This window comes from Nicotiana tabacum, chromosome 13 (assembly GCF_000715075.1).
Source record: "Nicotiana tabacum cultivar K326 chromosome 13, ASM71507v2, whole genome shotgun sequence".
NCBI classification, from domain to species: Eukaryota; Viridiplantae; Streptophyta; class Magnoliopsida; order Solanales; family Solanaceae; genus Nicotiana; species Nicotiana tabacum.
Window position 1 is genome coordinate 80,501,795 of NC_134092.1, and position 17,872 is coordinate 80,519,666.

General features: G+C 41.3%; 1 long non-coding RNA gene across 1 annotated transcript; it reads left to right on the forward strand.

Annotated features, from left to right (window-relative positions):
- The first annotated feature begins 12,542 nt into the window (after positions 1-12,542).
- On the forward strand, positions 12,543-17,581 carry LOC107769140 (uncharacterized). The gene is made up of 3 exons (XR_001644336.2): positions 12,543-12,675; positions 13,625-13,686; positions 16,396-17,581. It is a non-coding gene; the product is annotated as an uncharacterized LOC107769140 (long non-coding RNA).
- Positions 17,582-17,872: the final 291 nt, after the last annotated feature.

Sequence of the window (17,872 nt, forward strand, 5' to 3'; positions counted from 1 at the left end):
GCGAAATATGTCTCAAAATATCATCAAAGTACATAAATCACATACATGATCTAAACACAATCAGAACTGTCTCATAGCTCTCCCAAGACCCGCTGTCACAATATCACAAGAATCTAACAAGCATATATAGTCTCAATGGAACAACAACATTCGTCCGAAAAAAGAAAAGACAAAACTAGAAAAGCGGGGAAAGGGAACTCCATGTGCTGAGGATCGGATCAAGGAAGAAGCTCACCACGAAATCTCTAATAAATACTCCTACTCAGCTCGATGGGTACCTCTAGTACCTTCCTCAGAACCTATACAAAATATATAAAAGTGTAGTATGAGTATAAAATTACGGTAGTCAGTAAGCATCAAGTCTAGCCTCGAAGAAGTAGTAATGAGAGGCCGACTTTGACACTTAATAATAGTCCAATAAAGTATATGAAGCATAAATAGTGCATGGAATAAAGCATGATATCATCAATCGAGTATGCCAACAGAAACATAATAAAACTTGAATTTGGACATGCTTAGCAGACAAAGAGATAGAATACATTATCAATTATCTTAGTTCTTCTCATAATCATAATACGGGTCAATCAACATTTACATATAATATAGAAGCCACTACATGCATCTAAGCTGCCAATGAATGCTTAAACAAGGGGGATAACACAATATCCATTCAATGTCAATACCTCACTGCACAAATTTATATACCTGATACTGACCAAGTGTCCAAACTAGCACCAATTTGGGTGCTTGTGCTCACAAGGCCCAAAGTAACATGGGTAATTACCTGACCTCGGAGGGACGGATCTGTAACTAAGCATTTGTAATGATCCGGCCGGTCGTTTCGAGAGTCATAGCCTCGTTTCCCCCATTTATGCTTCCTTTTATGCTTTTTAGCTAATTATGTTATACTGGGTTGGTTGGTTCGGGTCCGGAGTGATTTCGGAGTGGAATGAGACACTTAGTCTCTAAAGTAGAAGCTTAAGTTGGAAAAGTCAACCGGATATTGACCTATGTGTAAACGATCTCGGAATTTAATTCTGATGGTTCCATTAACTTCGTTAGGTGATTTTGGACTTAGGAGCGCATCCGAAATGTGATTTGGAGGTCTGGAAGAATTAGGATTGAATTGGCAAAAGATGAAAATTTGGCGATTTCGGTCGGCAATGAAAAATTTGATATCCGGGTCGGAATGGAATTTCGAAAGTTGAAGTAGGTTCGTAGTATCATTTGTGACGTGTGTGCACAATTTGAGGTCATTTGGACGTGGTTTGGTTGGTTTCGGCATCGATTACTGAATTTGGAAATTTAAAAGTTTTTAGGCTTGAATCCGAGGGTAATTTGATGTTTGGATGTTGTTTTGAGTGATTTGAAGGTTCGACTAAGTTTGTATGTTGATATATGACTTGTTGGTATTTTTGGTTGAGATCCCGAGGGCCCCAGGGTGATTCCGAGTGGTTAACGGATTTGTCGAAGTTGGAAAATGCAGCTGAAGCTGCTACTACTGCTATTTTCGTACTTGCGGAAGGAGGAGTCGTAGGTGCGAGGTCGCTGGTGCGCAAGGGGAGTCCGCAGGAGCGGGCAGTGCTGGACTACGCAGGATGCGCAGGTGCGAGTTGGAGGTCGCATCTGCGAGCCCGCAGGTGCGAAACCGGGGGCGCAGATGCAGAAAGGGGGAATGCTAGACAGCTTTGCAAAAGCGGAAGGAAAACGCACAGGTGCGCTTTCGCAGGGGCGGGGTTTTGGGCCGCAGATGCGGAACCTGGGCTCCTAAGTGAGTTCCGCACCTGCGATTGATTTTTCGCAGGTGCGGTGGTGCAGAAGCATGAAATTGTCCGCAAGTGCAAAAAGCCTAGGCAGAAACCATAAATAGAATCCTTCACGAATTTGGTTCATTTCCACCATTTTCAAGTCAGTTTTTGGAGCTTTTGGAGTGATATTTGAAGGGTGATTCAAGGGCTATCAGTGAGGTAAGTTTCTTGAGCCCTAATACTCGTATATATGGTGATTTCTCGTTATTTAATCATGTAATTAGTGAAAATGAGGGGTTAGGGCTTGAGAGTTTTGGAGAGTAATTTAAGGATTTGAAGGAACAAACAATGTCGGATTTTGATGAATTTGGCATGGTTAGACTCGTGAGTGAATGTGCTTTCTAGTTTTGTAAATTTTGTCGGACTTCGAGAGGTGGGCCGGGGGCCGGGTTTGAGCCAATTTCAGGTTTTGAGTCTAATTTGGTATTTTTCTTGTGAAATTCATTCCTTTAGCATAAATTGATGGTGTTGTACTGATTGTGAATAGATTCAGAGCATTTGGAGACCGAATCGAGGGGCAAGAGCATTTCGGAGTAGGAGTTCTACGCTGTTGAGATAAGTAACAGTTTTAAATCTGGTCTTGAGGGTATGAAACCCGGAGTTTGGTATAATGTGACTGTTTGGAGGTGGCACCCATGCTAGGTGACGGGCGTGTAGCTGTACACCGTGAGGGATTGAGACTTGGTCCGTCCCGGGAGACTGTGAAGTCTAATAGACTTTATTTGTGTTTATATGCATTCCTATTTTTACTAGAACTTGACTGTGTTTCATGTTAGAAGCATGCTTAGGCTGTATTCCATTCATGGTAGTTATACTCAGTCATAGTGATTCTTGTACATGTTTACCTCAGTCTCTGTTATTTGTTTTTCCCTGATTATATATTGTAACACTTTGATTTGGGCTGCTTTCCCTTTCTTTATTGAGAACTATGAGACTAGAGAGGTTCATGACTGAGTAAGGCCGAAGGCCTGGTTGTGAGGTATTGTTCTATGGCACGTGAGTTATCCATACGGATCCTTATATTTATACTATAGCACGTGAGTTGTCCGTGCAGCACGTGAGTTGTTTGTGCTTATAGCGCTTGGGCTGTAGAAGCCCCCATGAGTCTGAACACCCCCAGTGAGCGCATGTACCTATTGAGAGTGTGTATTGAGGGCTGTGAGCCGAGAGTGTGAGGTTGAGATGGGTTGAGTGACTGTTGCCTTGAGAGGCTGTACCTGCATTATTTATTGTTGCACTTGGTTGTATCTGTTGTTGTTATGAAATTTCTGGAAGATTCATATCTGTTTTACATGAGCGCGAACTGTTTTGACTTATACCACAGGATTTGAAAGCACGTTCACTCTTTGCTGAAAACTTTTAAAATGAACTGTACTGTATAGCTCGTCACTACTTCTTAGTTCCTTATTTATTTCTGTTACTTGTTGAGTTGGTTCTACTCATGATACACCCTGCACTTCATGTGCAGATCAAGGTGTGTTTGATTTCGGAGGTCGTTGAGTCTGGGAGGATCGAGTACCGGAGACTACGAGGTAGCTGCCAGCGTCCGCAGGGCCTTGTCTCTCCTTCTATATATTTCTTTCTGTCTTGTATTGATACTTAGACACTGGTTGTATTAGTTTGGTTATCTAGATGCTCATGACTTAGTGACACCCCGATGTCGGGCTATTTTTCCATACTTATGTTTTTATTTGGGTTTTACCCCGTATTTATGAAAAACTCTGGTTATTTTAAATGTTTTAATTCACTTCTCTTAAAATTTTGAAAGAGTCTTGGAAAGGTCGGCTTGCCTAGAACCACGATAGGCGCCATCACGATAGGGTTAGCTTGGGTCGTGACAGATTGGTATCAGAACCTAGGTTATATAGGTCTCACGAGTCATGAGCGGGTGTAGTAGAGTCTTGTGGATCGGTACTGAGACATCTGTACTTATCTTCGAGAGGCTGCAGAACCTTTAGGAAAAATTCCACATTCTTGAATTCTTATCGTGCAAATCTGTTGATTCTAGTAACTAAACATTTGTTGTTTCATTCTCTCACAGATGGTGAGGACTCGTGCTACCGGTCAGGAGGGTCAGCCACCAGTACCACCAGCCAGGGCCGCGAGAGGCCGAGGCCGCGGTAGAGGCCGTGCTAGGGGTAGAGGTGCAGCCTATACAGCAGCTGGGGCAAGTACCTGCAGATCCACCGGTTGTCCCAGATCAGGACCAGGTTCCAGTTGTTGATGCACCAGCTCAGGCACCACCTGTGCCTATTGTGATTCCAGGCCTTCAGGAGGCCCTAGTTCAGATTCTGACAGCGTTTATCGGCCTTGCTCAGGAGGTCTCTATGTCGACTGCCGTAACCACTTTTCAGGCCGGGGGAGGCATTCAGACTCCCATTGCTCGCACACCCGAGCAGGTTGTTCAGGGGCTTCAGACACCGGAGGCACCACCAGCCCAACTGGTTGCAGCTGCACAGGATTCTGTGGTTCCTGCTATGCCTGAGGATGATCAGCATAGGTTGAAGAGGTTTGGGAGACTCCAGCCGCCACCTTTCAGTGGCACAGAGAGAGAGGATGCTCAGGACTTCTTGGACAGGTGTCAGAGGATACTTCGTACTGCTAGTATTCTGGAGACTTGTGGGGTCTCATTCACTACCTTTCAGTTTTCTGGGGCTGCACTCAGATGGTGGGAGACTTACGAGAGGTGTAGGCCTATTGGCGCAGCACCCCTTACTTAGTAGCAGTTTTCCGTAGTCTTTTTGGAAAAGTTTGTGCCTCAGTCCCGCAGAGAGGAACTGCGCAGGCAGTTTGAGCAGCTTCGCCAGGGCGACATGTCTGTGACGCAGTATGAGTTGCGATTCTTAGAGTTGGCCCGTCATCCTATCTGGTTGGTTCCCACAGACAGGGAGAGGATCATGAGGTTTATAGATGGTCTCATTTTTCAGCTACGGTTGCTCATGACCATAAAGAGGGTGTCTGGTGCTACCTTTGATGAGGTTGTCGACATTGCTCGGCAGATTGAGATGGTTCACGGTCAGGAGAAAGTTGAGAGGGAGGCCAAGAGGTCTCGTGGTCAGGGTGGATTCAATGATGCTCCTTTTGGGGTCAGTTCCAGCAAGGTAGGGGTCGTCATTTCAGACAGGCTCAGACAGCTCGGCTATTTCACCGTGATGCATCATCTTGCCATGGTTCTCACAGTCATCAGCAGGGCCAGTCATCATTCAGTGCACTACCAACGCAGAGTTCTCATCATGCCTCGCCCGCTCAAGTATCCTCAGGTAGTTCTTTTGGGCATCAGGAGCAGCAGTTTCGTCAGAGGAGGGGTTGTTTCGAGTGCAGAGATTTTGTTCACATTATGAGTGATTGCCCTAGGCTATTGGGTGGGACTCCACAGCGGAGTACTCGGCCGATAGCACCAGCACCAGTTCCTCCACCACCCGCTCAGCCAGCTAGGGGTGGAGCTCAGTCAGCTAGGGGCGGAGCCCAGTCAGCTAGGGGTTGCCCTAGAGGGGGAGGCAGATCAGGGGGTGGCCAGGCCCGTTTCTATGCCTTCCCTGCCAGACCAGATGCTATTTTTTCAGCTGCTGTGATTACAGGTATTGTCTTAGTTTGTCACAGAGATGTCTCCGTATTATTTGACCCTGGTTCCATGTATTCATATGTTTCATCGTGTTTCACCCATTTTCTGGATATGCCCCGTGAGTCTTTAGTTTTATCTGTACATGTATCTACTCCTGTGGGCGATACTATTATTGTGGATCGTGTATATCGGTCATGTGTGGTGACTATTGGGGTTCTGGAGACCCGAGTAGATATATTGTTGCTCAGTATGGTTGACTTTGATGTGATATTGGGTATGGATTGGTTATCTCCATGTTATGCTGTTCTAGATTGTCACGTAAAGACCGTGACGTTGGCTATGCCAGGATTTCCGAGGGTTGAGTGGAGAGATTCTGTAGATTATATACCAAGTAGGGTGATTTCATATTTAAAGGCTCAGCATATGGTTGAGAAGGGTTGCCTGTCTTATTTGGCTTTTGTAAGGGATGTTGGTGCAGAGACTCCTACCATTGATTCTGTTTCGGTGGTACGTGATTTTCCGGATGTGTTTCCTGCAGACTTGTCGGGCATGCCGCCTGACAGGGATATTGACTTTGGTATTGATTTGGTGCCGGGCACTCATCCCGTTTCTATTCCACCGTATCGTATGGCACCGGCGGAGTTGAAGGAATTGAAAGAACAACTTCAGGAACTCCTTCATAAGGGGTTTATTCGGCCTAGTGTATTACCTTGGGGTGCACCGGTTCTATTTGTGAAAAAGAAGGATGGTTCCATAAGAATGTGTATTGATTACATGCAATTGAACAAGGTCACAGTCAAGAATAAGTATCCTTTGCCTCATATTGATGATTTATTTGACCAGCTTCAGGGAGCGAGGGTGTTCTCCAAGATTGATTTGAGGTCCGGGTATCACCAGCTGAAGATTCTGGATTCGAATATTCTTAAGATAGCTTTCAGGACCCGATATGTCCATTATGAGTTCTTGGTGATGTCTTTTGGGCTGACCAATGCCCCAGCAACGTTCATGCATTTGATGAGCAGTGTATTCTAGCCCCATTTGGACTCATTCATTATTGTATTCATTGATGACATCCTGGTGTACTCCCGTAGCTAGGAGGAGCACGCTCAACATTTGAAGATTGTATTACAGAGATTGAAGGAGGAGAAGTTGTATGCAAAGTTCTCCAAGTGTGAGTTTTGGCTCAGTTTAGTAGCATTATTGGGGCACGTGGTGTCCAGTGAGGGTATTCAGGTGGATCCGAAGAAGATAGAGGCAGTGCAGAGTTGGCCTAGACCGCCCTCAGCCACGGAGATTAGGAGCTTTCTTGGTTTGGCGGGTTATTACCGTCACTTTATGGAGGTATTTTTATCTATTGCTTTGCCCTTAACCAAATTGACCCAAAAAGGGTGCTCCATTCAGGTGGTCGGACGAGTGTGAGGAGAGCTTTCAGTAGAACAAGACTGCTTTGGCCACAACTCCAGTGTTAGTTTTGCCATCAGCTTCAGGTTCTTACACCGTGTATTATGATGCCTCGAGGATGGGAATTGTTTGGGTTTTGTTGCAGGAGGGTAGGGTGATTGCCTACGCCTCGCGCCAGTTGAAGACCCATGAGAAGAATTATCCTGTCCATAATCTTGAGTTAGCAGCCATTGTTCTTGCCTTGAAGATTTGGCGTCACTATTTGTATGGGGTTCATTGTGAGATCTATATTGATCACCGGAGTCTGCAGCAAGCATAAGGATCTTAACTTGCGTCAGCAGAGATGGTTGGAGCTTCTTAAGGACTATGATATCACTATTCTGTACCATCTGGGGAAGGCCAATGTGGTGGCCGATGCTTTGAGCCGCCGGGCGGAGAGTTTGGGGAGTTTAGCATATCTTCCAGTAGCAGAAAGACCTTTGGCATTGGATGTTCAGGCCTTAGCGGGCCAGCTTGTGAGATTGGATATTTCGGAGGCTAGTCGGGTATTGGCTTGCGTGGTCTCCAGGTCTTCTCTTTATGACCGTATTAGGGGGCGTCAGTATGATGACCCTCACTTTCTTGTTCTTCAGGATAGAGTTCGGCAAGGTAATGCCAGAGATGTGACTATTGGCAGTGACAGTGTGTTGAGGATGCAGGGCCAGATATGTGTGCCTAATGTAGATGGGCTTCGGGAGTTGATTCTTGGGGAGGCCCACAGCTCGCGGTACTCCATCCATCCGGGTGTCGCGAAGATATACCAGGATTTAAGACATCACTATTGGTGGAAGCAGATGAAGAAGGATATAGTTGGGTTTGTAGCTCGGTGTCTCAACTGTTAGCAAGTTAAGTATGAGCATCAGAGACCGGGTGGCTTGCTTCAGAGATTAGACACTCTGGAGTAGAAGTGGGAGCGGATCACCATGGACTTTGTAGTTGGGCTCCCACGGACTTCGAGGAAGTTCGATGCTATTTAGGTTATTGTGGATTGGCTGACCAAGTCCGTGCACTTCATTCCAGTTGGTACTACTTACACTTCAGAGCGGTTGGCTGAGATTTACATCCGAGAGATTGTTCGACTGCATGGTGTCCCAGTTTTCATCATTTCAGATAGGGCCACTCAGTTCACTTCGCAGTTTTGGAGGGCCGTGCATCGAGAGTTAGGTACTCAGGTTGAGTTGAGCACATCTTTTCACCCCTCAGACGGACGGGCAGTCCGAGCGCACTATTCAGATATTGGAGGACATGTTGCGCTCTTGTGTCATTGACTTTGGGGGTTCATGGGACCAGTTTCTGCCACTCGCTGAGTTTGCATATAACAACAGTCACCAATCAAGTATTGAGATGGCTCCGTACGAGGCTTTATATGGAAGGAGGTATAGATCTCCTGTAGGATGGTTCGAGCCGGGTGAGGCTAGGCTCTTGGGTACAGACTTGGTCCAAGATGCATTAGATAAGGTAAAATTGATTCAGGAGAGGCTTCGCACGGCGCAGTCTAGGGAGAAGAGCTATGCGGACATGAGGGTCCGTTATGTATCTTTCATGGTTGGGGAGAAGGTTTTGCTGAAGGTATCACCCATGAAGGGTGTTATGAGGTTTGGGAAGAGGGGCAAGTTGAGCCCCCGGTTCATTGGGCCTTTAGAGGTTCTTCAGAGGATTGGGGAGGTGGCTTATAAGCTTGACTTGCCACCCAGCTTGTCGAGTGTGCACCCAGTGTTTCATGTTTCCATGCTCCGAAATTATATTGGAGATCCGTCCCATGTTCTGGATTTCAGCACGGTTCAGTTGAAGGGTGATATGACTTATGAGGTGGATCCGATGGCTATTTTGGATCGGCAGGTTCGAAGGTTGAGGTCAAAGGATATAACTTCAGTAAAAGTGCAGTGGAGAGGTCAACCTGTAAAGGAGGCCACTTGGAAAATCGAGTGGGAGATGCGGAGCAGATATCCACACCTATTAGAGACTCCAGGTATGTTTCTGGACCCGTTCGAGGACGAACGATTATTTAAGAAGGGGAGGATGTAACGACCCGACCGATCGTTTCAAGAGTCATAGCCCCGTTTCCCCCATTTCTGCTTCCTTTTGTGCTTTTCAGCTATATTATGTTATATCGGGTTGGTTGGTTCGGGTCTGAAGTAGTTTCGGAGTGGAATGAGACACTTAGTCTCTAAAGTAGAAGCTTAAGTTGGAAAAGTCAACTAGATGTTGACCTGTGTGTAAACGATATCGGAATTTAATTCTGATAGTTCTATTAGTTTCGTTAGGTGATTTTGGACTTAGGAGCGCGTCCGGAAATTGATTTGGAGGTCTGGAGTGGAATTAGGCTTGAATTGGCGAAAGTTGGAAATTTGGCAATTTTGGTCGGCAGTGGAAAATTTGATATCGGGGTCGGAATGGAATTTTGGCAGTTGGAGTAGGTTCGTAGTGTCATTTGTGACGTGTGTACAAAATTTGAGGTCATTCGAACGTAGTTTGGTTGGTTTCGGCATCGGTTGCCGAATTTGGAAATTTAAAAGTTCTTAGGCTTGAATCCGAGGGAAATTTTGTATTTGGATATTGTTTTGAGTGATTCAAAGGTTCGACTAAGTTTGTATGTTGATATATGACTTGTTGGTATTTTTTGTTGAGGTCTCGAGGGCCTCGGGGTGATTCCGGGTGGTTAACAGATTTGTCGAAGTTGGAAAATGCAGTTGAAGCTGCTCCTACTGCTATTTCCGCATCTGCGGAAGGAGGAGACGCAGGTGCGAGGTCACCGGTGCGCAAGGGGAGTCCGCAGGAGCAGGCAGCGCTGGGTTATGCAGGATGCGCAGGTATGAGTTGGAGGTCGCATCTGCGAGCCCGCAGGTACAAAACCGGGGGCGCAGATGCGGAAAGCGGGGGGACGCTGGGCTGCTTCGCAGAAGCGAAAGGAAAACGCGCAGGTGCGCTTTCGCAGGGGCGGGGTTTTGTGACGCAGATGCGGAACCTGGGCTCCTAAGTGAGTTCCGCACCTGCGATGGATTTTCCGCAGGTGTGGTGGCGCAGAAGCGTGAAATTGTCCGCAGGTGCGAAATGCCTTGGCAGAAACCATAAATAGAACCCTTCGCGAATTTGGTTCATTTCCACCATTTTCAAGTCGGTTTTTGGAGCTTTTGGAGTGATATTTGAAGGGTGATTCAAGGGCTATCAGTGAGGTAAGTTGCTTGAGCCCTAATACTCGTATATATGGTAATTTCCCGTTGTTTAATCATGTAATTAGTGAAAATGAGGGGTTAGGGCTAGGGATTTTTGGAGAGTGATTTAAGGATTAGAAGGACCAAACGATGTCAGATTTTGATGAATTTAGTATGGTTAGACTCGTGAGTGAATGAGTTTTCTAGTTTTGTAAATTTTGTCGGATTTCGAGACGTGGGCCAGGGGGCCGGGTTTGAGCCAATTTCGGGTTTTGAGTCTAATTTGATATTTTCTTGTGGAATTCATTCCTTTAGCATACATTGATGGTATTGTACTGATTGTAAATAGATTCGGAGCATTTGGAGACCGAATCGAGGGGCAAGAGCATTCCAGAGTAGGAGTTCTATACTGTTGAGGTAAGTAACAGTTTTAAATCTGGTCTTGAGGGTATGAAACTCGAAGTTTGGTATAATGTGACTGTTTGGAGGTGGAACCCATGCTAGGTGACGGGCGTGTGGTTGTACACCATGGGGATTGAGACTTGGTCCGTCCCGGGAGACTGTGAAGTCTAATAGCCTTTATTTGTGTTTATATGCATTCCTGTGTTTACTAGAACTTGACTGCCTTTCATGTTAGAAGTCATGCTTAGGCTATATTCCGTTCATGGTAGTTATACTCAGTCATAGTGATTCTTATACATGTTTACCTCAGTCTCTGTTATTTGTTTTTCCCTGATGATATACTGTAACACTTTGATTTGGGCTGCTTTCCCTTTCTTTATTGAGAGCTATGAGACTAGAGAGGTTCATGACTGAGTAAGGTTGAAGGCCTGGTTGTGAGGTATTGTTCTATGGCACGTGAGTTGTCCGTACGGATCCTTATGTTTATACTATAGCACATGAGTTGTCCGTGCAGCACGTGAGTTGTCCGTGCGGATCCAGATATGATATTATAGCACGTGAGTTATCCGTGCAGCACGTGAGTTGTCCGTGCTTATAGCACTTGGGTTGTAGGAGCCCCTCATGAGTCTGAACACGCCTAGTGAGCGCAGGTACCTATTGAGAGTGTGTATTGAGGGCTGAGAGCCGAGAGTGTGAGGTTGAGATGGGTTGAGTGACTGCTGCTTTGAGAGGCTGTACCTGCTTTATTTATTGTTGCACTTGGTTGTATCTGTTGTTGTTGTTGTTGTGAAATTTCTGGAAGATTCATATCCTTTTTACATGAGCGCGAACTGTTTTGACTTATACCACAAGATTTTAAAGCACATTCACTCTTTGCTGAAAACTTTTAAAATGAACTGTACTGTATAGCTCGTCACTGCTTCTCAGTTCCTTATTTATTTCTGTTACTTGCTGAGTTGGTTGTACTCATGCTACACCCTGCACTTCATGTGCAGATCTAGGTGTGTTTGATTCGGAGGTCGTTGAGTCCGGGAAGATCGAGTACCGGAGACTACGAGGTAGCTGCCAGCGCCCGCAGGGCCTTGTCTCTCCTTTTATATATTTCTTTCTATCTTGTATTGATACTTAGACACTGGTTGTATTAGTTTGGTTATCTAGATGCTTATGACTTAGTGACACCCCAATGTCGGGCTATTTTTTCTCACTCATGTTTTTATTTCGGTTTTACACCGTATTTATGAAAAACTCCGGATATTTTAAATGTTTTAATTCACTTCTCTTAAAATTTTGAAAGAGTCTTGGAAAGGTCGGCTTGCCTGGTACCACGATAGGCGCCATCACGACAGGGTTAGCTTGGGTCGTGACAGCATTTTTGCGGCATACAACTAGATCCACTACTAATATTGTTGCAGCGTGTGATCCGATCTAATCATATTACCGTTACGGCGTGCAACCCAATCAAATCATAATAATACTAAAGCGTGCAACTCGATCCAATCATAATACCATCAATAATCAATATCCGCTCACGATGTCCTTGGTGTCAAAATTCTCAATTCTTTTCAATATCCAACTCTCTCACTTATACATATGTGTATGAGATGATATGATTAAGAGGCACCGCAACACAATAATAGAAATGCAGATAAAAACTCACATGGCTAAAAGATGGTTATAGCTAATCATGTAATTTAATTTATCATAACAATTCGCTGAGCAATTTCAACATTGATGAGTCTAGTCATAATATTTAACATGATTAAATTAAGTCATTTGACCACCAAATTACGAGTCAAATAAGAGAAGAATATGACTACGGCTTAATAAGAAAGCTTGATATGGAAAAATAATCCTTTATGTCCAATTCAACAAGTCATAACCTTAAGCATGATTCTAAGATATAATCATGAGTCATCACATAGTCATAAAATCAATGAAACATGGATAATAAATTCACATAATTCAAATAAGTCATATCATAAGTCAATCTCTATCGGATATGGTCATAACCTAGCTGTGCATATACGCTCATCACCTCATATATGTGTGGCTCCTAAATCAAGCAACTAGCAGCACACTACAAAAAAATGGGTAAATTTCAGAGGTTTATTTGCGGAGGGTATAAGTAACCTCCGGAATTTGCATAAATTTGCGGCAATTTGTTATCCCCACAAAATTATACAATGTAGGGGTTGGGGGGGAGGGGGTTGTAAACTTCCGCAACCCTAAAAAAATGCCTAATTTATTTCACACTCCTCTCTCTCTCTGCAGGAAACCATAATCTCTTCAAATTGAAATTCTCACTCTACAGGTATTTTGATTTTGGATATATTGTTAATTTATGTTAGATGCTTTTGGATTCAGCCACTAAATCCCCTCCTGTACCATTTCACCCATTTGATGAACAATATATTTTTTCAGCCATTGTGATATTTTAGGAACAAGATATTTTTTACCAGTTGAAATCAATTCACGTTGGCTGTGGGATTAACATGAGGTTTAACCTTTCTACCAACTGCTTGTTGTAAATAGTGGAATCGTGATTAGATAATGAATATTTCATACAGTTCCCCAATTACTACTTCTTATGTTAGATGTTTTTTGATTTGTACCAAATTTTTCCTTTCTTCATTGTTAATTGAAGTATTCTTTTTTAATAGTTGTGAAAATTTTCGAAAATTTATATACACTTGTGCATGCACATATGGTAAATCATAAGAAACGTTTTACTTTTTTTCTTGTTTTTCACTGAAAAATTGGTTAACTTTGCTGAAGTTCTAAGGATTTGAAGTCTAGTATTTTTTTTTTCTTACAATCAGTTTGCATTTTTTTCTTTACTTTTGGTTGAGCCTACAAAAATTTGAAATCACATTTATTATTTAGAGTTTTGACATTAATATTACCCTGTTTGTCTAGGTAAAATACTTTAAAGTTGGCCAGTTCCTTTTACTGTTTAGGGTTTCTTTTTTCTATTTTTTATTTTGTTGTTTTGGGTAAGTAATTTAGATAATTTAAATTGCATGATGGAAAATCTAGTTCATGCCGGTTTCTTCTAATTCTGGATTTTTGAATTTGATTATAGGCACAACATTTTACTTAACATATAAGAATTATTGACTTTTACTTTTCTGTCATGGAGTTTGATTTGAAAAATAAAAACTAAAAAGTTCTCTGTATTTGTAATTCTGCTTTATGTAAGTTTTTAATTGGTCAAATATTTTTCTGTTTCGAGTATAATTTTTATTGTTTTGATCAAATAGGACATAGAGGCTAATTTATCGAAAATTATAGTAGACGGTTTTGGAATTCTGTCGATATGGAGGTAAGAAATTTATTTTGTATGTTTCAATTCTTTTTTAAGTATTTTTTGTTTATTCAAGTTGTTTAGTAATGTGTAAGTCGTTAGTTCTCAAATAACTTTAGATATAGAAATAGTTCCTTCATAAATTGTAAGTTGTTTAGTACTGTATAAGTCTTTAGTCCATAAATAACTTTAGATATACTTATAAATAGGGTTGGATAAGAGTTGCTCCATATTTCTGCTTCTTTTTTTCCTGATCTATTGGAGTTTTCCAAAATTTCTATCTTCTATGAGATTTCTGTATTTATAGGCCACATATTTTCTTATACAATAAAGGAATTTAAATAACAGATTCTTCATATATGAATATTTAGAAAGCCAAGGAACACCAGTGGATATTTGCTTGGTTTAAATAAGTTTTTAGATTTTGTATTTGCTAATCCTATTGTAGGAGATAGAATAAAATGTCCTTGTCCAAATTATAGATTCGCAAAGTGGCACGCTAGAGATGTAGTGCTTGATCATTTGATTTGCAAACCATTCCCTCAAAATTATGTCACTTGGGGTATTCATGGTGAAAGGAATGCGTTGCCTAATTCTAGAAATATTGAGGTTATACAAAATACATTACCTCCTGAAAATCCTGTGAATTACTGATCAATGAAGCATTTGGGGGCCTAAGTCATGATGGGGTTGATGTAGGTCCATCACAAATAGTGGGTGGTGAAGATAGGTTAACAGATGAGCCTGCTTCAAATGACAAAGACTTTTTCGAGTTGCTTAGAGATGGAAGTCAAGAATTGTATAAAGGATCCAAGTACTCAAAAGTAGAATTTTTATTAAAATTGTATCACATAAAGTGTTTGTCTGGGCTAAGTGACAAGGGAATGACCATGATACTAGATTTGTTGAGGGACGCATTTACATTTGCAAGGACCCCTCATTCTTTTTATGAGGCCAAGAAAACCATTAGTAAACTTTGTCTCGATTATATCAAGATAGATGCTTGTCCAAATGATTGTATGTTATTTTGGGGGAATGATGCTAATGAGAAAACATGTAAGTATTGTCACACTTCTAGGTGGAAGCCTAACAAGAAGAGAAATGAAGATCTTGTGTCTGCTACAGATTAGAAGAAAATCAAGAAGCCTGCAAAGATTTTGTATTACTTTTCATTAAAACCAAGGTTGCAGAGATTGTTCATGTGCTCTAAAATAGAAAAACATATGAGATGGCATGCTGAGGATGGTAACAGAGATGGAATCATGAGGCATACTAGAGATGGTGAGGCATGGAAGAGGTTTGATACAATTTTTTTTGAATTTGCTTTTGAACCTCGAAATATTCGGCTAGGCCTAACTAGTGATGGCTTCAATCCTTTTGGTACAATGAGTAATAATTATAGCATTTGGCCAGTTATTTTAGTTCCATACAACCTTCCTCCTTGGTTGTGTATGAAACAACCAAATTTTATTCTCTCAATGATCATTCCTGGTCCACGTACGGCGGAAAATAACATAAATGTTTACCTACATTTCCTTATTAAGGAGTTGAATGAGTTGTGGAGTGAGGGTGTCGAAACTTTTGATTCATCAAAGAATGAGATTTTTAGATTGCGAGCAGCTCTTATGTGGATAATTAGTGACTTTTCTGGATTCGATATCTTATCTGGCTGGAACTCACATACTGGTTTAGCATGTCCCACTTGTAATTTTGATGCAGAACCTTGTCGGCTTCGCCATAGTAAAAAGTGGTGCTTTATTGGTCATCGTAGATTTTTAGCAAAAAATCATAAATTTAGATTGATGAGGCATCACTTTGATAGAAATGTGGAGGAAATAAACCCATCAAGAAAGTTATCTGGATATGATATTTTACAATAACTGAAAGATATTGATGTTACATTTGAAAAACTGACTGAGTTGAATGAGAGAAGGAAAAAGATCTAGACAAAGAAATATTGGGCAAGGTGCAGCGCAACAATGGAGGAAAAAAATATATTCTTTAATCTTCCATATTGGGAATTCAACTCGTTGTGCCACAATTTAGACGTCATGCACACCGAAAAGAATGTGTTTGACAATATTATATATTCATTGCTCAATGATAAAGACAAGTCAAAAGATAATATTAAGGCACAAAAAGATTTACAAGATATGGGTATAAGGTGTGATCTTTGGCCTGATGAGAATGATAATTGTCGGCTTGCTGTGTTTACCATTTCAAAGGAAAAGAAAGTGGCCTTTCTCACAACTTTAAAGAATATTTCATTGCCGGATGGTTACTCGAGTAATATTTCTGATTGCATTGATCTGGACCAAAGGAGAATCTTTGGATTAAAGAGTCATGATTGATACATTATGGAACAATTGCTACCAATAGCAATTCGCAATGTGCTGCCAAAGGAGGTTGTTGTAGTCTTAGTAGAGCTTTCTTCTTTTTTCAGAGAACTTTGTCTTAAAAGTTTGAGTTTGGCGGATCTTGAAAAGTTACAAGATCGCATTGTGCTCACACTTTGCCACATGGAGATATTATTCCCACCATCGTTCTTTACTATAATGGTTCATTTAACTGTCCATCTAGTAGATAAAGCAATACAAGGTGGTCTGGTACATTACATGTGGATGTATTTTGTTGAAAGTTAAAATATTTCTTATTCGAAATTTTGATATATGTTATATTAATTCAAGTTAAGTGCTTGTTCTAAACCTATTTCATTTTATGTTATAGGTTGTTAGGTCATTTTAAGTCCCTCGTAGGGAACAAGGCACAACCAGAAGGTTCCATAGCTAAAGGTTACATTGTTGAAGAAGCTCTAACTTTTTGTTCTCGTTACTTTGAGAGGATTGAGTCAAGGCTGAATAGGCCTAGACGTGTAAATGATGAACCAAATCTTAATGAGGCTTCTGAAATGTCCTCTATCTTCCCTCTACAAGGTAAACCAGTTGGAAGCTCCTCAACATTCCCCTTGACTCCATTGGTGAAGACGCAAGCTCATCGATATGTGTTATTTAATTGTGTAGCAGTGAATCCATTTATTGAGTAAGTAAATAAAATTGATATGAATAACGGTAAAAGTTTAGATTAAATTAATTAAAATTGATATAGTTAGCTCCTTTGAAGTGAGTTTAGGGATCACATAAAAAAGAGCACAAGAGGACGGAGACCTTCAGCATCAGATTTAGAGAGGAAGGTTAATAAAGAGTTTCCTTATTGGTTCCCAAAGCGGGTGAGTGAATGGTATAATAATATTTGCTTTACGTAGCTATTCTCCTTGGATTTAATATGCTTGACTAAAATAAGTTTGTTATTATTAGATTATGAACCCAAAAATTGCAGACACCATCTCTACTGATATAAAGTTTCTAGCACGAGGTCCAATGCCAGATGCTAGAAGGTTCACTGCTATAACATTAATGGATTCAAATTTTGAGTTTTGTCTAGAGATCAAGGATTAAAAACTCAAAATAGTGGAGTTTTTCTTACCTCTGACACCTCTTGTGTTGCATCTAGTGCTGATAGAAGTGCAAGGCAAGCAGACTTGTCGTACTATGGGAAGTTAGAAGATATTATTGAGCTTAATTATTTTCTATTAACGGTTGTGCTCTTCAAATACCAGTGGGCTGACACTACTCGTGAAAGAGGGTTCAGAAAGATGCTTGGAATTTTAACTTTGTTAATTTTTCTAAACTGAATCATATTGGTGATCGTGAGGATGATGATCCTTACATTGTAGCATCTCAAGCAAATATGATTTACTATATTGATAATGAAACTGATAAAGAATGGAGTGTGGCTGTACATCTAAAGCTGAGAGATTTATATGATATGGGAGAGGTTGATGAAAATGAAATATATGAGAATCAACCATACCAACAACAAGAACTTGAACAATTTTTTGATGTTGCTTATGAGAATATCCAAATTACAATAGATGAGCATATGTCTGAATAGGCATGTCAATTTTTGTGTATCTTTGTTTGTTTATTTTTTCTTATATATATATATATATATATATATATATACACTTTATTTTTTATTTTGTTTTCTATCACTTTTTTTGTTGATTGTAGATATGTCGGAGACCAAACGTTTCTAGAACCTGCAAAAGTCAGTCCAATCAGTGCCCCCTTCACAACCTATTGATGTGACACAAGATATGACATCACAATTGGGTCCTTTATTCCCGACTACATCGCACCCGACT